The sequence below is a fragment of the Cyanistes caeruleus genome, unplaced genomic scaffold (genome assembly GCF_971803275.1).
Source record: "Cyanistes caeruleus unplaced genomic scaffold, bCyaCae1.hap1.1 HAP1_SCAFFOLD_76, whole genome shotgun sequence".
In the NCBI taxonomy this organism is placed as follows: Eukaryota; Metazoa; Chordata; class Aves; order Passeriformes; family Paridae; genus Cyanistes; species Cyanistes caeruleus.
Window position 1 is genome coordinate 2,050,436 of NW_028255888.1, and position 27,065 is coordinate 2,077,500.

The 27,065-nt window shown below is 38.0% G+C and overlaps 1 protein-coding gene and 1 long non-coding RNA gene across 2 annotated transcripts in view; one reads left to right on the top strand and one right to left on the bottom strand.

Annotated features, from left to right (window-relative positions):
- Positions 1-27,065, top strand: part of LOC147646935 (uncharacterized) — a 592,289-nt gene that overhangs the window by 111,522 nt on the left and 453,702 nt on the right. The gene's annotated exons all lie outside the window — the stretch shown is intronic.
- Positions 26,987-27,065, bottom strand: part of LOC147646939 (uncharacterized) — a 2,070-nt gene continuing 1,991 nt past the window's right edge. The window contains exon 2 of the long non-coding RNA XR_015281761.1: positions 26,987-27,065. This exon is cut by the window's right edge and continues 1,024 nt beyond it. This is a non-coding gene — a long non-coding RNA (uncharacterized LOC147646939).

Genomic DNA, 27,065 nt, shown 5'->3' on the forward strand with positions numbered 1-27,065 from the left:
GAATGTTCGGGAATTTGGTAAGATTTTAAAGAGACTTGAAGAATTTTGCGGGATTTTTCGATGATGTGTGGAAATTTTTAAAGTTTTTGACTTTGAGGAGACATGAAGCATTTTGAAGTATTTTTCTTAAATTGTGTGGAAATTTTTGGAGATTTTGTGGGATGTTTCTGGAATTTGGTGAGATTTTGAGGAGACATGAAGAATTTTGAGGGTTTTTTTTAGATTGTATGGAATTTTGTCAAGATTTTGGGGGATATTTCTGGAATTTGGTAGGGTTTTGAGAAGACTTAGGGAGTTTGTTGGGATGTTTGTGGAATTTTGTGGGATGTTTCTGGAATTTTGAAGGACTTTGAGGAGACATGAAGAATTTTGAGGTATTTTTCTAAGATTGTGTGGAAATTTGTGGAGATTTTGTGGGATGTTTCTGGAATTTGGTAGACATTGTAGAGACATGAAGCATTTTGAGGTATTTTTCTTAGATTGTGTGGTAATTTGTAAAGATTTTGTGGGATGTTTCTGGAATTTGGTGGAGTTTTGTGAAAAAGTAAAGAATTTTGTGGGAGGTTTCTGGAATGTTGTGCGATTTCTTTGAAATGTTTTGGAATGTTCTGGAATTTGGTGAGATTTTGAGAAGACTTGAAGAATTTTGAGGTATTTTTCTAGGATGTGTGGAAATTTGTAAAGATTTTTTGGGGTGTTTCTGGAATTTGAGAAAGTTTTGCAAAAATGTAAAGGATTTTGTGGGATGTTTCTGGAATTTGGTAGGGTTTTGAGAAGACATGAAGAATTTTGAGCTATTTTTTTTAGATTGTGTGGAAATGTGTGGAGATTTTGTGGGATGTTTCTGGAATTTGGTAGGGTTTTGAGAAGACTTAGGGAGTTTGTTTGGATGTTTGTAGAATTTTGTGGGATTTTTCTGGAATTTGGTGGAATGTTTGTGGAATTTTGTGGTAATTGGAAAAGTGTTTGTGGGATGTTTCTGTAATTTGGTAGGGTTTTGAGAAGACTTAGGGAGTTTGTTGGGATGTTTGTGGAATTTTGTGGGATTTTTCTGGAATTTGGTGGAATGCTTGTGGAATTTTGTGGAAATTGGAAAAGTTTTTGTGGGATGTTTCTGGAATTTGGTAGGGTTTTGAGAAGATTTAGGGAGTTTATTGGGATGTTTGTGGAATTTTGTGGGATGCTTCTGGAATTTGGTAGGGTTTTGAGAATATTTTTCTGGAATTTTGTGGGATGTTTGTGGAATTTTGTGGAAATTGGAAGAGTTTTTGTGGGATGATTCTGGAATTTGGTGGAGTTTTGCGAAAATGTAAAGAATTTTGTGGGAGGTTTCTGGAATGTTGTGCGATTTCTTTGAAATGTTGTGGAATGTTCTGGAATTTGGTGAGATTTTGAGGAGACTTGAAGAATTTTGAGGGATTTTTCTAGGATGTGTGGTAATTTGTGGAGATTTTGTGGGATGTTTCTGGAATTTGGTAGGGTTTTGAGAAGACTTTGGGAGTGTGTTGGAATGTTTGTGGAATTTTGTGGGATGTTTCTGGAATTTTGTGGGATTTTGACTAGACTTGAAGAATTTTGAAAGTTTTTTTTAGATCGCTTGCAAATTGGAGGAGATTTGTTGGGATGTTTCTGGAATTTGGTAGACTGAAGAGACGTGAAGCATTTTGAGGTATTTTTCTTAGCTTGTGTGCAAAATGGAGGAGGTTTTGTGCAAAGTTTCTGGAATTTGGTAGGGTTTTGAGAAGATTTAGGGAGTCTGATGGGATGTATGTGGAATTTTGTGTGATTTATCTGGAATTTGGTGGGATTTTTCTGGAATTTTGTGGGATTTTGACTAGACTTCAAGAATTTTGAAAGATTTTTCTTAGATTGCTTGCAAATTGGTGGAGGTTTAGTGGGAAGTTTCTGCAATTTGGTAGGGTTTTGTGAAAATGTAAACAATTTTGTATGAGGTTTCTGGAAGGTTGTGCGATTTTTTTGGAATGTTGTAGAATGTTCTGGAATTTGGTAAGATTTTAAAGAGACTTGAAGAATTTTGCGGGATTTTTCGATGATGTGTGGAAATTTTTAAAGTTTTTGACTTTGAGGAGACATGAAGCATTTTGAAGTATTTTTCTTAAATTGTGTGGAAATTTTTGGAGATTTTGTGGGATGTTTCTGGAATTTGGTGAGATTTTGAGGAGACATGAAGAATTTTGAGGGTTTTTTTTAGATTGTATGGAATTTTGTCAAGATTTTGGGGGATATTTCTGGAATTTGGTATGGTTTTGAGAAGATTTTTCTGGAATTTTGTGGGATGTTTGTGGAATTTTTGGAAATAGGAAGAGTTTTTGTGGGATGTTTCTAAAATTTGGAAGGGTTTTGAGAAGATTTAGGGAATTGTGTGGGATGTTTGTCGAATTTCGAAAGACTTTGAGGAGACATGAAGAATTTTGAGGTATTTTGCTTATATTGTGTGGAAATTTGTGGAGATTTTGTGGGATGTTTCTGGAATTTGGTGGAGTTTTGCAAAAATGTAAAGAATTCTGGGGGAGGTTTCTGGAATGTTGTGCGATGTTTTTGAAATGTTGTGGAATGTTCTGGAATTTGGTTAGATTTTGAGAAGAATTGAAGAATTTTGAGGTATTTTTCTTAGATTGTGTGGAAATTTGTGGAGATTTAGTGGGATGTTTCTGGAATTTGGTAGGGTTTTGAGAAGACTTAGGGAGTTTGTTTGGAAGTTTGTAGAATTTTGTGGGATTTTTCTGGATTTTGGTGGAATGTTTGTGGAATTTTGTGGTAATTGGAAAAGTGTTTGTGGGATGTTTCTGGGATTTGGTAGGGTTTTTAGAAGATTTAGGGAGTTTGTTGGGATGTTTGTGGAATTTTGTGGGATGTTTCTGGAATTTGGTAGGGTTTTGAGAATATTTTTCTGGAATTTTGTGGGATGTTTGTGGAATTTTGTGGAAATTGGAAGAGTTTTTGTGGGATGATTCTGGAATTTGGTGGAGTTTTGCGAAAATGTAAAGAATTTTGTATGAGGTTTCTGGAAGGTTGTGCGATTTCTCTGTAATGTTGTGGAATGTTCTGGAATTTGGTGAGATTTTGAGGAGACTTGAAGAATTTTGAGGGAATTTTCTAGGATGTGTGGAAATTTGTAAAGTTTTTGTGGGAAATTTCTGGGATTTGGTGGGGTTTTGAGAAGGTTTAAGGAGTTCGTTGGGACGTTCATGGAATTGTGTGGGATGTTTGTGGAATTTCGAAAGACTTTGAGGAGACATGAAGAATTTTGAGGTATTTTTCTTAGATTGTGTGGTAAAGATTTTGTGGGATATTTCTGGAATTTGGTAGGGTTTTGAGAAGACTTTGGGAGTTTGTTGGGATGTTTGTGGAATTTTTTGGGATGTTTCTGGAATTTTGTGCGATTTTGACCAGACTTGAAGAATTTTGAAAGAGTTTTCTTAGATCGTGTGCAAATTTGTGGAGATTTTGTGGGATGTTTGTGGAATTTGGTAGACATTGTAGAGACATGAAGCATTTTGAGGTATTTTTCTTAGATTGTGTGGAAATTTGTGGGATGTTTCTGGAATTTGTTAGGGTTTTGAGAAGACTTAGGGAGTTTGTTGGGATGTTTGTGGAATTTTGTGGGATGTTTCTGGGAGTTTGAAGGACTTTGAGGAGACATGAAGAATTTTGAGGTATTTTTCTAAGGTTGTGTGGAAATTTGTGGAGATTTTGTGGGATGTTTCTGGAATTTGTTAGACATTGTAGAGACATGAAGCATTTTGAGGTATTTTTCTTAGATTGTGTGGTAATTTGTAAAGATTTTGTGGGATGTTTCTGGAATTTGGTGGAGTTTTGCAAAAATGTAAAGAATTTTGTGGGAGGTTTCTGGAATGTTGTGCGATTTCTTTGTAATGTTGTGGAATGTTCTGGAATTTAGTGAGATTTTGAGGAGACTTGAAGAATTTTGAGGGAATTTTCTAGGATGTGTGGAAATTTGTAAAGATTTTTTGGGGTGTTTCTGGAATTTGAGAAAGTTTTGCAAAAATGTAAAGGATTTTGTGGGATGTTTCTGGAATTTGGTAGGGTTTTGAGAAGACATGAAGAATTTTGAGGTATTTTTTTTAGATTGTGTGGAAATTTGTGGAGATTTTGTGGGATGTTTCTGGAATTTGGTGGAGTTTTGCAAAAATGTAAAGAATTTTGTGGGAGGTTTCTGGAATGTTGTGCGATTTCTTTGTAATGTTGTGGAATGTTCTGGAATTTAGTGAGATTTTGAGGAGACTTGAAGAATTTTGAGGGAATTTTCTAGGATGTGTGGAAATTTGTAAAGATTTTGTGGGATATTTCTTGAATTTGGTAGGGTTTTGAGAAGACTTAGGGAGTTTGTTGGGATGTTTGTGGAATTTTGTGGGATGTTTCTGGAATTTTGAAGGACTTTGAGGAGACATGAAGAATTTTGAGGTATTTTTCTAAGATTGTGTGGAAATTTGTGGAGATTTTGTGGGATGTTTCTGGAATTTGTTAGACATTGTAGAGACATGAAGCATTTTGAGGTATTTTTCTTAGATTGTGTGGTAATTTGTAAAGATTTTGTGGGATGTTTCTGGAATTTGGTGGGGTTTTGTGAAAAAGTAAAGAATTTTGTGGGAGGTTTCTGGAATGTTGTGCGATTTCTTTGAAATGTTTTGGAATGTTCTGGAATTTGGTGAGATTTTGAGAAGACTTGAAGAATTTTGAGGTATTTTTCTAGGATGTGTGGAAATTTGTAAAGATTTTTTGGGGTGTTTCTGGAATTTGAGAAAGTTTTGCAAAAAAGTAAAGGATTTTGTGGGATGTTTCTGGAATTTGGTAGGGTTTTGAGAAGACATGAAGAATTTTGAGGTATTTTTTTTAGATTGTGTGGAAATTTGTGGAGATTTTTTGGGATGTTTCTGGAATTTTGTGGGATTTTGACTAGACTTGAAGAATTTTGAAAGATTTTTTTTAGATCGCTTGCAAATTGGAGGAGATTTGTTGGGATGTTTCTGGAATTTGGTAGACTGAAGAGACGTGAAGCATTTTGAGGTATTTTTCTTAGCTTGTGTGCAAAATGGAGGAGGTTTTGTGCAAAGTTTCTGGAATTTGGTAGGGTTTTGAGAAGATTTAGGGAGTCTGATGGGATGTATGTGGAATTTTGTGTGATTTATCTGGAATTTGGTGGGATTTTTCTGGAATTTTGTGGGATTTTGACTAGACTTCAAGAATTTTGAAAGATTTTTCTTAGATTGCTTGCAAATTGGTGGAGGTTTAGTGGGAAGTTTCTGCAATTTGGTAGGGTTTTGTGAAAATGTAAACAATTTTGTATGAGGTTTCTGGAAGGTTGTGCGATTTTTTTGGAATGTTGTAGAATGTTCTGGAATTTGGTAAGATTTTAAAGAGACTTGAAGAATTTTGCGGGATTTTTCGATGATGTGTGGAAATTTTTAAAGTTTTTGACTTTGAGGAGACATGAAGCATTTTGAAGTATTTTTCTTAAATTGTGTGGAAATTTTTGGAGATTTTGTGGGATGTTTCTGGAATTTGGTGAGATTTTGAGGAGACATGAAGAATTTTGAGGGTTTTTTTTAGATTGTATGGAATTTTGTCAAGATTTTGGGGGATATTTCTGGAATTTGGTATGGTTTTGAGAAGATTTTTCTGGAATTTTGTGGGATGTTTGTGGAATTTTTGGAAATAGGAAGAGTTTTTGTGGGATGTTTCTAAAATTTGGAAGGGTTTTGAGAAGATTTAGGGAATTGTGTGGGAAGTTTGTGGAATTTCGAAAGACTTTGAGGAGACATGAAGAATTTTGAGGTATTTTGCTTATATTGTGTGGAAATTTGTGGAGATTTTGTGGGATGTTTCTGGAATTTGGTGGAGTTTTCCAAAAATGTAAAGAATTTTGTGGGAGGTTTCTGGAATGTTGTGCGATTTCTTTGTAATGTTGTGGAATGTTCTGGAATTTAGTGAGATTTTGAGGAGACTTGAAGAATTTTGAGGGAATTTTCTAGGATGTGTGGAAATTTATAAAGTTTTTGTGGGAAATTTCTGGAATTTGGTGGGGTTTTGAGAAGGTTTAAGGAGTTCATTGGGACGTTCATGGAATTGTGTGGGATGTTTATGGAATTTCCAAAGACTTTGAGGAGACATGAAGAATTTTGAGGTATTTTTCTTAGATTGTGTGGTAAAGATTTTGTGGGATATTTCTGGAATTTGGTAGGGTTTTGAGAAGACTTTGGGAGTTTGTTGGGATGTTTGTGGAATTTTTTGGGATGTTTCTGGAATTTTGTGCGATTTTGACCAGACTTGAAGAATTTTGAAAGAGTTTTCTTAGATCGTGTGCAAATTTGTGGAGATTTTGTGGGATGTTTGTGGAATTTGGTAGACATTGTAGAGACATGAAGCATTTTGAGGTATTTTTCTTAGATTGTGTGGAAATTTGTGGGATGTTTCTGGAATTTGTTAGGGTTTTGAGAAGACTTAGGGAGTTTGTTGGGATGTTTGTGGAATTTTGTGGGATGTTTCTGGAATTTTGAAGGACTTTGAGGAGACATGAAGAATTTTGAGGTATTTTTCTAAGATTGTGTGGAAATTTGTGGAGATTTTGTGGGATGTTTCTGGAATTTGTTAGACATTGTAGAGACATGAAGCATTTTGAGGTATTTTTCTTAGATTGTGTGGTAATTTGTAAAGATTTTGTGGGATGTTTCTGGAATTTGGTGGAGTTTTGCAAAAATGTAAAGAATTTTGTGGGAGGTTTCTGGAATGTTGTGCGATTTCTTTGTAATGTTGTGGAATGTTCTGGAATTTAGTGAGATTTTGAGGAGACTTGAAGAATTTTGAGGGAATTTTCTAGGATGTGTGGAAATTTGTAAAGATTTTTTGGGGTGTTTCTGGAATTTGAGAAAGTTTTGCAAAAATGTAAAGGATTTTGTGGGATGTTTCTGGAATTTGGTAGGGTTTTGAGAAGACATGAAGAATTTTGAGGTATTTTTTTTAGATTGTGTGGAAATTTGTGGAGATTTTGTGGGATGTTTCTGGAATTTGGTGGAGTTTTGCAAAAATGTAAAGAATTTTGTGGGAGGTTTCTGGAATGTTGTGCGATTTCTTTGTAATGTTGTGGAATGTTCTGGAATTTAGTGAGATTTTGAGGAGACTTGAAGAATTTTGAGGGAATTTTCTAGGATGTGTGGAAATTTGTAAAGATTTTGTGGGATATTTCTTGAATTTGGTAGGGTTTTGAGAAGACTTAGGGAGTTTGTTGGGATGTTTGTGGAATTTTGTGGGATGTTTCTGGAATTTTGAAGGACTTTGAGGAGACATGAAGAATTTTGAGGTATTTTTCTAAGATTGTGTGGAAATTTGTGGAGATTTTGTGGGATGTTTCTGGAATTTGTTAGACATTGTAGAGACATGAAGCATTTTGAGGTATTTTTCTTAGATTGTGTGGTAATTTGTAAAGATTTTGTGGGATGTTTCTGGAATTTGGTGGGGTTTTGTGAAAAAGTAAAGAATTTTGTGGGAGGTTTCTGGAATGTTGTGCGATTTCTTTGAAATGTTTTGGAATGTTCTGGAATTTGGTGAGATTTTGAGAAGACTTGAAGAATTTAGAGGTATTTTTCTAGGATGTGTGGAAATTTGTAAAGATTTTTTGGGGTGTTTCTGGAATTTGAGAAAGTTTTGCAAAAATGTAAAGGATTTTGTGGGATGTTTCTGGAATTTGGTAGGGTTTTGAGAAGACATGAAGAATTTTGAGGTATTTTTTTTAGATTGTGTGGAAATTTGTGGAGATTTTTTGGGATGTTTCTGGAATTTTGTGGGATTTTGACTAGACTTGAAGAATTTTGAAAGATTTTTTTTAGATCGCTTGCAAATTGGAGGAGATTTGTTGGGATGTTTCTGGAATTTGGTAGACTGAAGAGACGTGAAGCATTTTGAGGTATTTTTCTTAGCTTGTGTGCAAAATGGAGGAGGTTTTGTGCAAAGTTTCTGGAATTTGGTAGGGTTTTGAGAAGATTTAGGGAGTCTGATGGGATGTATGTGGAATTTTGTGTGATTTATCTGGAATTTGGTGGGATTTTTCTGGAATTTTGTGGGATTTTGACTAGACTTCAAGAATTTTGAAAGATTTTTCTTAGATTGCTTGCAAATTGGTGGAGGTTTAGTGGGAAGTTTCTGCAATTTGGTAGGGTTTTGTGAAAATGTAAACAATTTTGTATGAGGTTTCTGGAAGGTTGTGCGATTTTTTTGGAATGTTGTAGAATGTTCTGGAATTTGGTAAGATTTTAAAGAGACTTGAAGAATTTTGCGGGATTTTTCGATGATGTGTGGAAATTTTTAAAGTTTTTGACTTTGAGGAGACATGAAGCATTTTGAAGTATTTTTCTTAAATTGTGTGGAAATTTTTGGAGATTTTGTGGGATGTTTCTGGAATTTGGTGAGATTTTGAGGAGACATGAAGAATTTTGAGGGTTTTTTTTAGATTGTATGGAATTTTGTCAAGATTTTGGGGGATATTTCTGGAATTTGGTATGGTTTTGAGAAGATTTTTCTGGAATTTTGTGGGATGTTTGTGGAATTTTTGGAAATAGGAAGAGTTTTTGTGGGATGTTTCTAAAATTTGGAAGGGTTTTGAGAAGATTTAGGGAATTGTGTGGGAAGTTTGTGGAATTTCGAAAGACTTTGAGGAGACATGAAGAATTTTGAGGTATTTTGCTTATATTGTGTGGAAATTTGTGGAGATTTTGTGGGATGTTTCTGGAATTTGGTGGAGTTTTCCAAAAATGTAAAGAATTTTGTGGGAGGTTTCTGGAATGTTGTGCGATTTCTTTGTAATGTTGTGGAATGTTCTGGAATTTAGTGAGATTTTGAGGAGACTTGAAGAATTTTGAGGGAATTTTCTAGGATGTGTGGAAATTTATAAAGTTTTTGTGGGAAATTTCTGGAATTTGGTGGGGTTTTGAGAAGGTTTAAGGAGTTCATTGGGACGTTCATGGAATTGTGTGGGATGTTTATGGAATTTCGAAAGACTTTGAGGAGACATGAAGAATTTTGAGGTATTTTTCTTAGATTGTGTGGTAAAGATTTTGTGGGATATTTCTGGAATTTGGTAGGGTTTTGAGAAGACTTAGGGAGTTTGTTGGGATGTTTGTGGAATTTTTTGGGATGTTTCTGGAATTTTGTGCGATTTTGACCAGACTTGAAGAATTTTGAAAGAGTTTTCTTAGATCGTGTGCAAATTTGTGGAGATTTTGTGGGATGTTTGTGGAATTTGGTAGACATTGTAGAGACATGAAGCATTTTGAGGTATTTTTCTTAGATTGTGTGGAAATTTGTGGGATGTTTCTGGAATTTGTTAGGGTTTTGAGAAGACTTAGGGAGTTTGTTGGGATGTTTGTGGAATTTTGTGGGATGTTTCTGGGAGTTTGAAGGACTTTGAGGAGACATGAAGAATTTTGAGGTATTTTTCTAAGATTGTGTGGAAATTTGTGGAGATTTTGTGGGATGTTTCTGGAATTTGTTAGACATTGTAGAGACATGAAGCATTTTGAGGTATTTTTCTTAGATTGTGTGGTAATTTGTAAAGATTTTGTGGGATGTTTCTGGAATTTGGTGGGGTTTTGTGAAAAAGTAAAGAATTTTGTGGGAGGTTTCTGGAATGTTGTGCGATTTCTTTGAAATGTTTTGGAATGTTCTGGAATTTGGTGAGATTTTGAGAAGACTTGAAGAATTTTGAGGTATTTTTCTAGGATGTGTGGAAATTTGTAAAGATTTTTTGGGGTGTTTCTGGAATTTGAGAAAGTTTTGCAAAAAAGTAAAGGATTTTGTGGGATGTTTCTGGAATTTGGTAGGGTTTTGAGAAGACATGAAGAATTTTGAGGTATTTTTTTTAGATTGTGTGGAAATTTGTGGAGATTTTGTGGGATGTTTCTGGAATTTGGTAGGGTTTTGAGAAGACTTTGGGAGTGTGTTGGAATGATTGTGGAATTTTTTGGGATGTTTCTGGAATTTTGTGGGATTTTCACTAGACTTGAAGAATTTTGAAAGATTTTTTTTAGATCGCTTGCAAATTGGAGGAGATTTGTTGGGATGTTTCTGGAATTTGGTAGACTGAAGAGACGTGAAGCATTTTGAGGTATTTTTCTTAGCTTGTGTGCAAAATGGAGGAGGTTTTGAGCAAAGTTTCTGGAATTTGGTAGGGTTTTGAGAAGATTTAGGGAGTCTGATGGGATGTATGTGGAATTTTGTGTGATTTATCTGGAATTTGGTGGGATGTTTCTGGAATTTTGTGGGATTTTGACTAGACTTCAAGAATTTTGAAAGATTTTTCTTAGATTGCTTGCAAATTGGTGGAGGTTTAGTGGGAAGTTTCTGCAATTTGGTAGGGTTTTGTGAAAATGTAAACAATTTTGTATGAGGTTTCTGGAAGGTTGTGCGATTTTTTTGGAATGTTGTAGAATGTTCGGGAATTTGGTAAGATTTTAAAGAGACTTGAAGAATTTTGCGGGATTTTTCGATGATGTGTGGAAATTTTTAAAGTTTTTGACTTTGAGGAGACATGAAGCATTTTGAAGTATTTTTCTTAAATTGTGTGGAAATTTTTGGAGATTTTGTGGGATGTTTCTGGAATTTGGTGAGATTTTGAGGAGACATGAAGAATTTTGAGGGTTTTTTTTAGATTGTATGGAATTTTGTCAAGATTTTGGGGGATATTTCTGGAATTTGGTATGGTTTTGAGAAGATTTTTCTGGAATTTTGTGGGATGTTTGTGGAATTTTTGGAAATAGGAAGAGTTTTTGTGGGATGTTTCTAAAATTTGGAAGGGTTTTGAGAAGATTTAGGGAATTGTGTGGGAAGTTTGTGGAATTTCGAAAGACTTTGAGGAGACATGAAGAATTTTGAGGTATTTTGCTTATATTGTGTGGAAATTTGTGGAGATTTTGTGGGATGTTTCTGGAATTTGGTGGAGTTTTCCAAAAATGTAAAGAATTTTGTGGGAGGTTTCTGGAATGTTGTGCGATTTCTTTGTAATGTTGTGGAATGTTCTGGAATTTAGTGAGATTTTGAGGAGACTTGAAGAATTTTGAGGGAATTTTCTAGGATGTGTGGAAATTTATAAAGTTTTTGTGGGAAATTTCTGGAATTTGGTGGGGTTTTGAGAAGGTTTAAGGAGTTCATTGGGACGTTCATGGAATTGTGTGGGATGTTTATGGAATTTCGAAAGACTTTGAGGAGACATGAAGAATTTTGAGGTATTTTTCTTAGATTGTGTGGTAAAGATTTTGTGGGATATTTCTGGAATTTGGTAGGGTTTTGAGAAGACTTAGGGAGTTTGTTGGGATGTTTGTGGAATTTTTTGGGATGTTTCTGGAATTTTGTGCGATTTTGACCAGACTTGAAGAATTTTGAAAGAGTTTTCTTAGATCGTGTGCAAATTTGTGGAGATTTTGTGGGATGTTTGTGGAATTTGGTAGACATTGTAGAGACATGAAGCATTTTGAGGTATTTTTCTTAGATTGTGTGGAAATTTGTGGGATGTTTCTGGAATTTGTTAGGGTTTTGAGAAGACTTAGGGAGTTTGTTGGGATGTTTGTGGAATTTTGTGGGATGTTTCTGGGAGTTTGAAGGACTTTGAGGAGACATGAAGAATTTTGAGGTATTTTTCTAAGATTGTGTGGAAATTTGTGGAGATTTTGTGGGATGTTTCTGGAATTTGTTAGACATTGTAGAGACATGAAGCATTTTGAGGTATTTTTCTTAGATTGTGTGGTAATTTGTAAAGATTTTGTGGGATGTTTCTGGAATTTGGTGGGGTTTTGTGAAAAAGTAAAGAATTTTGTGGGAGGTTTCTGGAATGTTGTGCGATTTCTTTGAAATGTTTTGGAATGTTCTGGAATTTGGTGAGATTTTGAGAAGACTTGAAGAATTTTGAGGTATTTTTCTAGGATGTGTGGAAATTTGTAAAGATTTTTTGGGGTGTTTCTGGAATTTGAGAAAGTTTTGCAAAAAAGTAAAGGATTTTGTGGGATGTTTCTGGAATTTGGTAGGGTTTTGAGAAGACATGAAGAATTTTGAGGTATTTTTTTTAGATTGTGTGGAAATTTGTGGAGATTTTGTGGGATGTTTCTGGAATTTGGTAGGGTTTTGAGAAGACTTTGGGAGTGTGTTGGAATGATTGTGGAATTTTTTGGGATGTTTCTGGAATTTTGTGGGATTTTCACTAGACTTGAAGAATTTTGAAAGATTTTTTTTAGATCGCTTGCAAATTGGAGGAGATTTGTTGGGATGTTTCTGGAATTTGGTAGACTGAAGAGACGTGAAGCATTTTGAGGTATTTTTCTTAGCTTGTGTGCAAAATGGAGGAGGTTTTGAGCAAAGTTTCTGGAATTTGGTAGGGTTTTGAGAAGATTTAGGGAGTCTGATGGGATGTATGTGGAATTTTGTGTGATTTATCTGGAATTTGGTGGGATGTTTCTGGAATTTTGTGGGATTTTGACTAGACTTCAAGAATTTTGAAAGATTTTTCTTAGATTGCTTGCAAATTGGTGGAGGTTTAGTGGGAAGTTTCTGCAATTTGGTAGGGTTTTGTGAAAATGTAAACAATTTTGTATGAGGTTTCTGGAAGGTTGTGCGATTTTTTTGGAATGTTGTAGAATGTTCTGGAATTTGGTAAGATTTTAAAGAGACTTGAAGAATTTTGCGGGATTTTTCGAAGATGTGTGGAAATTTTTAAAGTTTTTGACTTTGAGGAGACATGAAGCATTTTGAAGTATTTTTCTTAAATTGTGTGGAAATTTTTGGAGATTTTGTGGGATGTTTCTGGAATTTGGTGAGATTTTGAGGAGACATGAAGAATTTTGAGGGTTTTTTTTAGATTGTATGGAATTTTGTCAAGATTTTGGGGGATATTTCTGGAATTTGGTATGGTTTTGAGAAGATTTTTCTGGAATTTTGTGGGATGTTTGTGGAATTTTTGGAAATAGGAAGAGTTTTTGTGGGATGTTTCTAAAATTTGGAAGGGTTTTGAGAAGATTTAGGGAATTGTGTGGGAAGTTTGTGGAATTTCGAAAGACTTTGAGGAGACATGAAAAATTTTGAGGTATTTTGCTTATATTGTGTGGAAATTTGTGGAGATTTTGTGGGATGTTTCTGGAATTTGGTGGAGTTTTCCAAAAATGTAAAGAATTTTGTGGGAGGTTTCTGGAATGTTGTGCGATTTCTTTGTAATGTTGTGGAATGTTCTGGAATTTAGTGAGATTTTGAGGAGACTTGAAGAATTTTGAGGGAATTTTCTAGGATGTGTGGAAATTTGTAAAGTTTTTGTGGGAAATTTCTGGAATTTGGTGGGGTTTTGAGAAGGTTTAAGGAGTTCGTTGGGACGTTCATGGAATTGTGTGGGATGTTTATGGAATTTCGAAAGACTTTGAGGAGACATGAAGAATTTTGAGGTATTTTTCTTAGATTGTGTGGTAAAGATTTTGTGGGATATTTCTGGAATTTGGTAGGGTTTTGAGAAGACTTAGGGAGTTTGTTGGGATGTTTGTGGAATTTTTTGGGATGTTTCTGGAATTTTGTGCGATTTTGACCAGACTTGAAGAATTTTGAAAGAGTTTTCTTAGATCGTGTGCAAATTTGTGGAGATTTTGTGGGATGTTTGTGGAATTTGGTAGACATTGTAGAGACATGAAGCATTTTGAGGTATTTTTCTTAGATTGTGTGGAAATTTGTGGGATGTTTCTGGAATTTGTTAGGGTTTTGAGAAGACTTAGGGAGTTTGTTGGGATGTTTGTGGAATTTTGTGGGATGTTTCTGGGAGTTTGAAGGACTTTGAGGAGACATGAAGCATTTTGAGGTATTTTTCTTAGATTGTGTGGTAATTTGTAAAGATTTTGTGGGATGTTTCTGGAATTTGGTGGGGTTTTGTGAAAAAGTAAAGAATTTTGTTTGAGGTTTCTGGAATGTTGTGCGATTTCTTTGAAATGTTTTGGAATGTTCTGGAATTTGGTGAGATTTTGAGAAGACTTGAAGAATTTTGAGGTATTTTTCTAGGATGTGTGGAAATTTGTAAAGATTTTTTGGGGTGTTTCTGGAATTTGAGAAAGTTTTGCAAAAATGTAAAGGATTTTGTGGGATGTTTCTGGAATTTGGTGGAGTTTTGCAAAAATGTAAAGAATTTTGTGGGAGGTTTCTGGAATGTTGTGCGATTTCTTTGTAATGTTGTGGAATGTTCTGGAATTTAGTGAGATTTTGAGGAGACTTGAAGAATTTTGAGGGAATTTTCTAGGATGTGTGGAAATTTGTAAAGTTTTTGTGGGAAATTTCTGGAATTTGGTGGGGTTTTGAGAAGGTTTTAGGAGTTTGTTGGGACGTTCATGGAATTGTGTGGGATGTTTATGGAATTTCGAAAGACTTTGAGGAGAAATGAAGAATTTTGAGGTATTTTTCTTAGATTGTGTGGTAAAGATTTTGTGGGATGTTTCTGGAATTTGGTAGGGTTTTGAGAATATTTTTCTGGAATTTTGTGGGATGTTTGTGGAATTTTGTGGAAATTGGAAGAGTTTTTGTGGGATGTTTCTGGAATTTGGTGGAGTTTTGCAAAAATGTAAAGAATTTTGTGGGAGGTTTCTGGAATGCTGTGTGATTTTTTTGAAATGTTGTGGAATGTTCTGGAATTTGGTGAGATTTTGAGGAGACTTGAAGAATTTTGAGGGAATTTTCTAGGATGTGTGGAAATTTCTAAAGTTTTTGTGGGAAGTTTCTGGAATTTGGTGGGGTTTTGAGAAGGTTTAAGGAGTTCGTTGGGACGTTCATGGAATTGTGTGGGATGTTTATGGAATTTCGAAAGACTTTGAGGAGACATGAAGAATTTTGAGGTATTTTTCTTAGATTGTGTGGTAAAGATTTTGTGGGATGTTTCTGGAATTTGTTACGGTTTTGAGAAGACTTAGGGAGTTTGTTGGGATGTTTGTGGAATTTTTTGGGATGTTTCTGGAATTTTGTGCGATTTTGACCAGACTTGAAGAATTTTGAAAGAGTTTTCTAAGATCGTGTGCAAATTTGTGGAGATTTTGTGGGATGTTTCTGGAATTTGGTAGACTGAAGAGACGTGAAGCATTTTGAGGTATTTTTCTTAGATTGTGTGGAAATTGGAAAAGTTTTTGTGGGAAGTTTCTGGAATTTGGTAGGGTTTTGAGAAGACTTAGTGAGTTTGTTGGGATATTTGTGTAATTTTGAGGGATTTTTCTGGAATTTGTTGGAATGCTTGTGGAATTTTGTGGAAATTGGAAAAGTTTTTGTGGGATGTTTCTGGAATTTGGTATGGTTTTGAGAAGATTTAGGGAGTTTGTTTGGATGTTTGTGGGATTTTTGAGGGATTTTGAGTAGAATTGAAGAATTTTGAGTTTTCTTAGATTGTGTGCAAATTTGTGGAGATTTTGTGGGATGTTTCTGGAATTTGAAAGACTTTGAGGAGACATGATGAATTTTGAGGTTTTTTTTTTAGATTGTGTGGAAATTTGTCAAGATTTTGTGGGATATTTTTGGAATTTGGTAGGGTTTTGAGAAGATTTTTCTGGAATTTTGTGGGATGTTTGTGGAATTTTGTGGGAAGTGGAAGAGATTTTGTGGGATGTTTCTGGAATTTGCTAGAGTTTAGAGAAGATTTAGGGAGTGTGTTGGAATGTTTGTGGAATTCCGTGGATTGTTTTTGGAATTTGGTGGGAATTTTGAGGGATTTAGCAGGATTTTTCTGGAATTTGGTAGGGTTTTGAAAAGATTTTTCTGGAATTTTGTGGGATGTTTGTGGAATTTTGTGGAAATTGGAAGAGATTTTATGGGATTTTTGTGAAATTTGGTAGGGTTTTGAGATGATTTAGGGAATTGTGTGGGATGTTTGTGGAATTTCGAAAGACTTTGAGGAGCTATGAAGAATTTTGAAGTATTTTTCTTAGATTGTGTGGAAATTTGTGGAGATTTTGTGGGATGTTTCTGGAATTTGATGGAGTTTTGCGAAAATGTAATGAATTTTGTGGGAGCTTTCTGGAATGTGCGATTTCTTTGAAATGTTGTGGAATGTTCTAGAATTTGGTGAGATTTTGAGGAGACTTGAAGAATTTTGAGGGAATTTTCTAGGATGTGTGGAAATTTATAAAGTTTTCGTGGGAAGTTTCTGGAATTTGGTGGGGTTTTGAGAAGATTTTTCTAGAATTTTGTGAGATGTTTATGGAATTGGTAAGGCTTTGAGAAGGTTTAAGGAGTTTGTTGGGATGTTTGTGGAATTTTGTGGGATGTTTGTGGAATTTGTAAGACTTTGAGGAGACATGAAGAATTTTGAGGTATTTTTCTTAGATTGTGTGGAAATTGGAAAAGTTTTTGTGGGATGTTTCTGGAATTTGTTAGGGTTTTGAGAAGACTTAGGGAGTTTGTTGGGATGTTTCGGGATTTTTGAGGGATTTTGGCTAGAATTGAAGAATTTTGAGTTTTCTTTGATTGTGTGCAAATTTGTGGAGATTTTGTGGGATGTTTCTGTAATTTGAAAGACTTTGAGGAGACATGAAGAATTTTGAGGGGTTTTTTTAGATTGTGTGGAAATTTGTCAAGATTTTGTGGGATATTTCTGGAATTTGGTAGAGTTTTGAAAAGATTTTTCTGGATATTTCTGGGATGTTTGCGGAATTTTTGGAAATTTGTGGAGATTTTGTGGGATGTTACTGGTATTTGGTAGGGCTTTGAGAAGATTTAGGGAATTGTGTGGGATGTTTGTGGAATTTCGAAAGACTTTGAGGAGACATGAAGGATTTTGAGGTATTTTTCTTAGATTGTGTGGTAATTTGTGGAGATTTTTGTGGGATGTTTCTGGAATTTGGTAGGGTTTTGAGAAGATTTAGTGAGTTTGTTTGGATGTTTGTGGAATTCTGTGGGCTGTTTCTGGAATCTTGAAATTTTTGTGGAATTTTGTGGGATGTTTCTGGAATTTGGTGGAGTTTTGCGAAAATGTAAAGAATTTTGTGGGAGGTTTCTGCTGGAATGTTGTGCGATTTTTTTGGAATGTTGTGGAATGTTCTGGAATTAGGTGAGATTTTGAGGAGACTTGAAGAATTTTGAGGGATTTTTCTAGGATGTGTGGAAATTTGTAAAGTTTTTGTGGGATGTTTCTGGAATTTAGTGGGGTTTTGAGAAGATTTAGGGAGTTGGTTGGGATGTTTCTGGAATTTTGTGGGATTTTGACTAGACTTGAATCATTTTGAAAGATTTTTCATAGTTTGTGTGTAAATTTGTGGAGATTTTGTGGAATGTTTCTGGAATTTGAAAGACTTTGAAGAGATGTCGTGGTTTTAAACGAATAATTGAGAAAATTACTTATTTCTTGCTGTGAGATATGGATTAGAACAGGAGCAAAACAGGCCTAAAACTTAAAAGGAAAAAGGAAAGTTTATTGACAAACTACAATAATAAGAACACCAGAATAAACTTCCAGAAAACCTTTTCATCCCCTATCTACTCACTATTTCCTTGTTCACATGACAACAGAGACAAAAACTTTGGAACTTTGATGGTTAAAACAGTCCCAATTCTTGCTACAGTCTTTTCTCCAGTCTTTGTAGAGAAACAGATGTTTCTTCCTGTTACTTTATGGAGTTTCTCAGAAGAAAACTATTTTTGTTATAGTTTTCCTTGCCCTAATGTTAGCTGCCCAGAGCTGCTATTATTCGAGCCCACTCCTCCCATTTTCACATCACTCTGAGGTTTGTATGGGCCATGAGCCTAGGGGTAGCATTTTTAAGGATAAGTTTTTCAAACGCAAAAAGTCTTCTTCATCTGTTCTGTGAGCTTCACTAGAAAACAGTTTTCTCATTGCCTCTCAAGGCTTCAAATCTCCCAGCACTTCACTATACCATAATTACTCTACTTTTTACTCAAATTTACACTTTGAACACTTTATTCCTCTCTAGATTCTGTATCATGAATTAAAGGAGTTCTTTTCAGAACTGTCCATCTCCATAGTTTTAACAGGGAGATATTTCAGCTTAATTAAAGCATCTTCTTAATTCTCTACCTTTTCTGAAGCTTCTTTTCTTTCCTGTCAGTGGTAGTTTATAAAGTCTCTTTTCATGTTGATCACTCTCTCTCTCTCTGTCTGGATAAAAAGATTAATCCGCAAGTCTCATCTGGGTAATGAAAGAGTTAAAATCTTGCCCAGGCTTTTGTAGGTGGTTCGGTGATCTCTGCCGAACAGGAGCTGGAGCCGTCTGTGATGGAAAGTTCCTCATGGCTGCTCTGGAGAGTGTAGTCGCCGCTCCAGCCCGCTGCAAGTCCAGGGCCTCTCTCTTTCTTCACTCGGCATTTTCCAGTGAATTTAGTTACAGCAAAACCTGCAGCTGAGCCAGAGATCGGTTCGGCCCGGCCCGGGCCCGAGGAAAACCTTCCGCAGGCCCCCCGCCATCTGCCGGCCGGGACACGCGGCTGGCCCCGGCCCCGGCCCCGCCCGGCCGCATGGCCTGGGCAGGGAACGGGAGGCCTGGAGCTCTGCCACCCTTCACAGCCAGGAAACAAAGAGAACCAAGAGAGCCCTGGTTTTACACTTTAAGGTAGGGTTCACAAGTTGATCCCACTTTTCAATGGCGTAAACTGCTGTCAATTCTCAGCAATGACCGATAATTGGTCAGGAGAAAAGACTCCAGGCAGTTCCCAGCAACTCCAACTCCCTTAAAGGTAAAGTTAACTCCATGACAATATGATTATATTGTTTTAATTAAAGGTTTCAAGCTAGGACAGCAGTGCTCCCCACAATTTTTCATCAGTTAGTTCTTTTTGAGGCTAAATTTGATTAATGAGAGGGGTTTCCCTCTCCACTGTTTTTTTGGTGAGTAAGCATTCTTTGAATTTTTAACCCATTCCTCTCTTCGGGTCACTGGCAAGAGATGGATCTCATTCCTTTCTTCATCTAATTGTTTTTGCAAAATTTCAACTAGGTTTTGAAAGGAGATGTCATGGTTTTAAACCAGTAACTAAAAAATTACTTATTTCTTGCTGTGAGATATGGATTAGAGCAAGAGCAAAACAGGCTTAAAACTTAAAAAGGGATAAAGAAAGTTTATTAACAAAACTACAAGAATAAGAACACCAGAATAAACTTCCAGAAAACTCTTCTATCTCTCACTACTTGACCATTTCTTTGTATACATGACACCATAGAGACAAAAAAAATTTTGAACTTTGGTGGTTAAAAACAGTCCCAATTCTTGCTACAGTCTTTTCATCAGTCTTTGTAGAGAAACAGAAGTCTCTTTCTGAGAACCTATGGAGTTTCTCACAAGAAAACTGTTTCTATTACAGTTCTCTGTTGCTCTGATGCCAGCTGCCCGGAAATCTGTCATCAGTTCTTCTCCTCTCATTTCACATCACTCTGAGGTGTGTATGGCCCATGAGTCTAGGGATGTCATTTTAAGGATGAGTCATTCAAAGGCAAAAGTCTTCTTCATCTGTCTCTGTGAGCTTTCCTAGAAAACAGTTTTCTCATTGCCCCCAAGGCTTCAAAATCTTCGCTTTACTCAGTTCCAGCAACTCACTGTATCACAATTACTCTCTCTTTTGCTCAAAAATCCACACTTTGAACACTCCAAGCTTCCCAATACTCTGTCATGAATTAAAGGAGTCTTTTTAAGCTACTATTGTCCATCTCCATAGCTTTAACAGAAAGGTATTTCAGCTTGTAAAGCATCTCCTTATTCTCTCTTCCCCATTTAAAACTTAACTCTTTTCCTCACTGGTTTTAGTGGTTTTATGATGTCTTCTTCATGTTGATTGTCTCTCTCTTTCTCTGTCTTTCTGGGAAAAAGGAGTAATCTGTACGTTTTATTCAGGTAGTAAAAGAATTAAAAGCTTTAGAAAAGCTGCAAGAGTTCATGGTGTCAGGTTTCAGTCCAGCAGCAGAAACTGAAAACTAAACCAGGTTGGCCGGCTCTGCTTTCTTTTCCTCCGTGCCCCCCCCGCCCCCGTCCCCCCCCCTTCGTCCTCTGCGGCCTTGTCCGGCTTGGGGGGGGAGGGGGCAGGGGAGAAGGAGGAGGCCAAGACAGAGCCTTGTTACCTTTTCAGAAGCCGGAAACAAAAGAGCGGACCAGAGTGCTCTGACTTTACATATTAGGGCGGTGTTCACAGTTTGAATTCACTTTTTAATGGTCAAAACTACTGTCAGTTCTTAAAAATGACTGATAATTGGTCAGGAGGAAAGTCTCCCATCAGCCACCAGCACCTTCAACTTCCTTAGCTCCTAAAATCACTATAAAGGTAAAGCCACCCCATGACATCAATTAAAGACAGGAATGGGAGCGTGGTGGGGAAAAAGGGTTTCTGGAAGTACTATTCTGCATTCTTAACCTTGTAGTTTGGTTAATAAACTTACTCATTCCTTTAGGTTTTAAGCTTCTTTTGCCCTTCTCATCATCCACATCTCACAGCAAGAAATGAGTAAGTTTTACAGTGATTTTCTAACTAATGCTTTAAAACCACGACAGGCATAACAGAGAGTGGAACACTGGGGCTGTGCCTGCTGTTGTGTCACAGAGAGGGGGAAATTGGGACAGTCACAGCAGTGGTGTCACAAAGAGGAGGACATGGTAGCTATCACTGCTGTGGTGTCACAGAGAGGAGAACACTGGGGCTGTCCCTGCTGTGGTGTCACAGAGAGGGGAACACTGGGGCTGTCACTTGTGCTAGTGTGTGTTAGATTGACATTTATGAAAAAAAGAGAAACAGCTAAGGAAGTTAAGGTTGCTGGAAACTGATTGGAGATTTTTGTCCTGGCCAATACCTGGCCATTTCTGGAATTGACAGTAGTTTTGCCCATTGAAAAGTGACATGAACCTGTGAACACCACCCTTTCAATTTTAAGCCTGGGAATTTCTCTTTCTCTTTGCTTTCTGGCTTTTGAAGAGGTAACAGGGCTCTGGTTCAGCCTCCGCCGCTCCACGTCAGACAAGGCCGCGGCGGGGAGCGGGGCTGGCTGGAGTTCTGCGGTTCCTGGTGCTGGATGGCGACTGTGAAGTGACAGGAGCCCCTTCCCAGAGGGGCTGAAGCCCTCGCAGGGCTCGCTGCACCTTGTGCAGCGGGGCTGCCGGGTCAGGCCACTTCCTGGCTCGGCTGCAGTTTCTGACGCTGCTGGCTTTCAGCAGAGACTGCCAAGGAAGGGGACGGAAAGCTCTTGAGCTGCGGCGTGCTGAGACAGTGGCCACACTCCTCCAGAGCAGCTACCAAAAATCTTCCCTGGCAAACGGCTCCAGCCGCTGCCTCGGCAGAGATCAAGGCCTGGGCAAGAGTTTAACCCTTTCACTAGGCAGATGAGACTTGCAGATTAATCCTTTTTCCAGAGAGAGGGGAAGAGAGAGGGATCACCATGGAAAGAGACAGCATCAAGGATCAAAGGCAGCAAGGGAAGGAATTAACCCTCAGATGGGAAGACAAAAAGGAGATGCCTGAATAAGCTGAAGTTTTCTTTTGTTCAAGCTATGGAGAGGGACAATAATGTCCTGAAAAAACTCCTTTCATTCCTGAAAGAGTATTTTGGGGGGAATGGAGTATTTCAAAGTGTAGATCTGAGCAAAAGTAATTCATTGATAAAGCTGAGTCAAGGGTGAAGTGGTTGTAATCCTAGGAGATGCTGGAAGAGAAAAGGAGAAGTGAGAGTTGTTGAAGATTTGTGGCTCTTAAGAGACAAAGCAAAAATTTCTGTTTCCAGAGATGGTCACAGAGACAAATGAAGAGAACTTTTGCCTTGGAAGATCTCATCCTTCAAAGGACACCCCTTGAATCATGGCCCAAGAACACAGCTCAGAGTGGTGTGAAATGGGAGGAAAGGACTGATGGCAGAGTTTTCTGGGCCACTGGCATCAGAGCAATAGGAAGCCACGAGAAAATGGTTTTCTTATGAAAAACTCCATAGATTGACAAAAAAGAACTTCTTTTTCTCGACAAAGACTGCTGAAAAGACTATAGCAAAGTTTGGACTGTTTTAACCACCAGGGTTTGTTTTTTTTTCCTCTATGTTGTCAATTAAAGACAGGAATGGCAGCGTGGTGGGGAAAAAGGGTTTCTGGAAGTTCTATTCTGCATTCTTAACCTTGTAGTTTGGTTAATAAACTTACTCATTCCTTTAGGTTTTAAGCTTCTTTTGCCCTTCTCATCATCCACATCTCACAGCAAGAAATGAGTAAGTTTTACAGTGATTTTCTAACTAATGCTTTAAAACCACGACAGGCGTAACAGAGAGTGGAACACTGGGGCTGTGCCTGCTGTGGTGTCACAGAGAGGAGAACACTGGGGCTGTCCCTGCTGTGCTGTCACAGAGAGGAGAACACTGGGGCTGTCCCTGCTGTGCTGTCACAGAGAGGTGGAAACTGGGACATTCACAGCGGTTGTGTCACAGTGTCATGGGGTGGTTTTACCTTTATGGTAGTTTTGAGAGCTAAGGAAGTTGAAGGTGCTGGTGGCTGATGGCAGTCTTTCCTCCAGACCAATTATCAGTCATTTCTAACAATTGACAGCAGTTTTGACCATTAAAACGTAGAGTCACCCTGTGAACACCTCCTTAAGATGTAAAGTCAGAGCACTCTTGTCCTCTTTTGTTTCTGGCTTCTGAAAAGGTAACAAGGCTCTGTCTTGGCCTCCTCCTCTCCCTCCCCGCCCTCCAGGCCGGACAAGGCCACAGAGGACGAAGGCGGGGGCGGAGGAAAAGAAAGCAGAGCCGGCCAACCTGGTTTAGTTTTCAGTTTCTGCTGCTGGACTGAAACCTGACACCATGAACTCTTGCAGCTTTTCTAAAGCTTTTAATTCTTTTACTACCTGAATAAAACGTACAGATTACTCCTTTTTCCCAGAAAGACAGAAAAAGAGAGAGACAATCAACATGAAGAAGACATCATAAAACCAGTAAAAACAGTGAGGAAAAGAGTTAAGTTTTAAATGGGGAAGAGAGAATAAGGAGATGCTTTACAAGCTGAAATACCTTTCTGTTAAAGCTATGGAGATGGACAATAGTAGCTTAAAAAGACTCCTTTAATTCATGACTGAGTACTGGATCCCACACTGAGCCTGTACACAGTCAAGTTGCCGGATCTCGTGGCCAGGTTAAATCTTGTGAAACTTGGAATCAAGATTGTTGGCTGAATTTAACAGCTGTACAATTGTCCTCCAAAGTTGTTTGTGGCAAAAACAATACCAAATACTGGGGAGAGCTTAATGTTCATGTTGTAATACCTACCACACAGCCACCAATTAGACTGACTCCAAAAATTTCTGAAACTGGACCCTATGTAATCAGGAAAACTGGCCAACAACAAATGCTATTTAATCCAGCATGGTCTATCAAACTGTGATGGATTGGCATTTAAGAAAACAAAGAGAAACACCTAAGGAAGTTCAAACCGCTGGAGCCTGATGGGAGTTTGTCTCCTAGCCAACAGCTGGTCATTTCTAAGAATTGACAGCAGTTCTTAACCATTGAAAAGTGAGACACCACCTTAAGACCTAAGCCTGGGAATTTCTTGGTCTCTTTGTTTCCTGTCTGTGAAAGGTAACTGAGCTTTAGCTGGCTTCCCGTCCCCGGCCCAGCCCATGCGGCCCAGGCAGGGGCTGGGCTGGGCCTGCCGCGGCTCCCGGCCGGGAGATGGGGCCTGCGGGGCTTGCCCCGAGCTCTGGCCGAGCCAGGCCGGTCCCTGGCTTGGCTGCAGTTTTTGCTGTGACTGAATTCACCAGAGACTGCCAAGTAAGGAAAGAAAAGAAGCTCTTGACCTGCGGCGGGCTGAGACAGTGACCACACTCTCCAGAGCAGCCATGAACAATCTTCCATCGCAGACAACTCCAGCTGCTGCTCCGGCAGAGATCACAGAACCATCTACAAAGCCTGGGCAAGATTTTAACTCTTTCATCACCCAGATGAGACTTTCAGATTAATCCTTTTTTTCCAGAAAAAGAAAAATATAGTAATCAACATGTGAAGAGACTTTATAAACTATCAGAGACAGTAAAGAAAAGAGTTAAGCTTCAGAAGAGGTAGAGAATAAGGAGATGCTTTAATTAAGCTGAAATACTTTTCTGTTAAAGTTATGGAGATGGACAATAGTGTCCTGAAAAAACTCCTTTAATTCATGACAGAGTATATAGGGAGGAATGGAGTGTTCAAAGTGTAGATTTTGAGCAAAAGGTGGAGGAATTGTGATACAGTGAAGTGCTGGAACAGAGTGGGGAGAAGTAATAGTTGAAGATTTGAAGCCTTGAGAGGCAAAGAGAAAATTTCTTTTTTCCAGGGAAGCTCACAAAGACAAATGAAGAGAACTTTTGCCTTTGAATAACTCATCCTTAAAAATGACATCCCTAGACTCATGGCCCATTACACACCTCAGAGTGATGTGAAATGGGAGGAGAAAATATGATGACAGATTTCTGGACATCAGAAAAATAGAAAGCTATAACAAAAATAGTTTTCTTGTGAGAAACTCCATAGATTAGCAGAAGAAGACTTCTGTTTCTCTACAAAGCCTGATGAAAAGACTCTATCAGGGATTGGGACTGTTTTAAACACCTGAGTTCCAAATTTTTTTGTCTCTATGTTGTCATTTGAATGAGGGAATGGTTAAGTAGTGGGGGATAAAAAGGTTTTTCTGGAGGTTTATTCTGGTGTTCTTAATCTTGTAGTTTTGTTAATGAACTTACTTTATTCCTTTTAAGTTTTAAGCCTGTTTTGCTCTTGTTCTAATCCACATCTCATAGCAAGAAATAAGTAAATTTTCTAGTAATTTTTTAGTTACTGCTTTAAAACCATGACACTTTTGTAGTCTAAAAAAATTGCTCCTTTGAAAAAGAAGCCAAATTTTAAATTATAATTTACTTTTTTTCTCTCCTTTTTTAAACTACTCAGGGCTTCATATAATTCTATTTTATAGCAAAAAGAACATTTGCCAAAAAAGCTTTAAAACAAATAGCCAAGCACTGATACATGGTAAAATGCTGATCTTTTTATCTTTTTTTTTACCATTTCTTATCAGTGTTTTTTCTTCTTCTTTTCACTGCAATAGCATCACAAGTAAGGAGAAAGAAAAAAGGCCACAGTCCATCATCATTTTCATCATTTTACAGAAATTTCTAAAAAATTTTGGGAATGAGGATGGGCAAAATCAGAACTACAAGAACAGGAGGCAACTGCAAGTCCCATCAGAAAGAAACCGGGATTTTCCTGGAAAAAACCAAAATGCAATAACATTGATAAACACAAAAGAAATTCCCAAATAAAATGAAAAATTTGGGCCCTCCCAGGCCTTGGTAACCTGTTGTGTTGGAATTTCTCCTATTCCACCTCCAAGTTATTCTTTTCTCTCGCACTGTATTAGGAACGGCGAGGAGTACGACACTGACTCCCTTGGCTGCATTGTCCAAGAGAGCAAAGCTTATTATTCTTAATCTTCTTTTATACACATGTTCGAGAAGATCTGACAGGTAAAACTCTCATTGCTCATTAAAGGTACACATCACCTTCATTGCTTAAGTGGAACACCAGCCCTTGACTAAACAACACCTGCCAAAGGTGTCCTTTAACAAGGACTGTTGGGATTCCTTCTTATGCTTTCCCAGGCCAGAGAGAGAAGCCTGTGTGACTCAGTTTCACACAGGCTCTGTGCTCCCCGCCTGCTTTCAGCATCCATACGCATCCAGTGCATTTGGTTGGAATGTTATCCTTTCTTTCTCTTCTTAAAAATGCTTTGTTTCCCAGTTCCTTTGTGCTTGTTTCTACTGCGATTTCCCCATTCCCAGCACTATCCGGTATTTTTCTGGATCTGGATTCTTTCCTGCCTCACTCCCCGCTGTCTCAGACACCTGAAATCCCGCCCCCCAAAAAATCCCCAAAACTCTCAGAAGACTGAATCAGCACAACTTGTATCAGCACCATCACCGGAGTGTTCCTCGACAAACAGGCAGATTATTTCGGATGAGAACCCATCATCCAGCAGATCCATGAGTTCCTCCAATGTGGAGCTGGAAAAAGCTGCTAAAATCAGGATTTTTCCATTCTGGGAGTGTTTTGGAGCCCAGGTTTATTCCCATGGGGGATAAAATCCTTCCTGGTTTGAACCAATCCATTTGGAAGGCTGCACATGGCTCACCTGGACTGGGAACAACTGGGGAAAAAATGGGAAAATCATGGATTACAAACATGACAGCTCCATCCCTCTGGAATGCTGCACATGGCTCACCTGGGCTGGGAAAAAGCAGAAAAGTCCTGGATCACACACCTGAGGGAGGGGTCTGTTAATCCTGGCTCATCCCACAAACTTCCATTCCTCAATCAGGGAAGGATGGATTAGGGAAATCCCCCATCCAGGAGCACCTATGGCACCTCCCAAAAAAACATTTCCTTCTTTTTCCAATTCCAGGAACCAAATTCCTGGATTATTTCCCATCAGGAAATGGGGTTAATTAAAGATCAGGTTTTTTCCCAGCATTCCGGTCTTAAGCACTCCAACCATTCCGCTGATCTCTATCCCAGGTGTGATTTAGAGGGTTGGAATCTCCTGGAAAAGGGGATTGATGGTTTCTTCCTTGGAAACCCCAGGGCTCTGGTCCTGGCACATCCTGCCATTCTCATCCCCCTCAGATAAACCTGCTCCAGTTAGGAGCCCCAGGGAAGCATCAGAGCAGCCGGCTGTCAGGAACAAGGCAAATCAAGCCTGGGGGCTGCTCATGGAGCTGGATCAAGACACACCTGGGAGCCCTCAGCAATCCAGCCAGCACCACATGGGCAGGAGGACACAGACGGTGCTGCCAGGCTGGGACAGGGCTTGTGCCTTCAGCACAACCACCAAAGGCCAAGGGGCTTCTGGCCATTTTCCCTGCACCACTGCACACCTCGGCAGCTTGCTGATCACAAAGACCCTTTTCCCCCTCTTCCCCTATGCCCTGCAGACCCTGGGCAGCAAAAGAACAGTCTTGCAGTCTCTTTATTAGAACACATCTTTTATTTATACACTACAGAAAAATGATAAAAGAACAGTCCTGAAATAAATGGAGAATGCCTG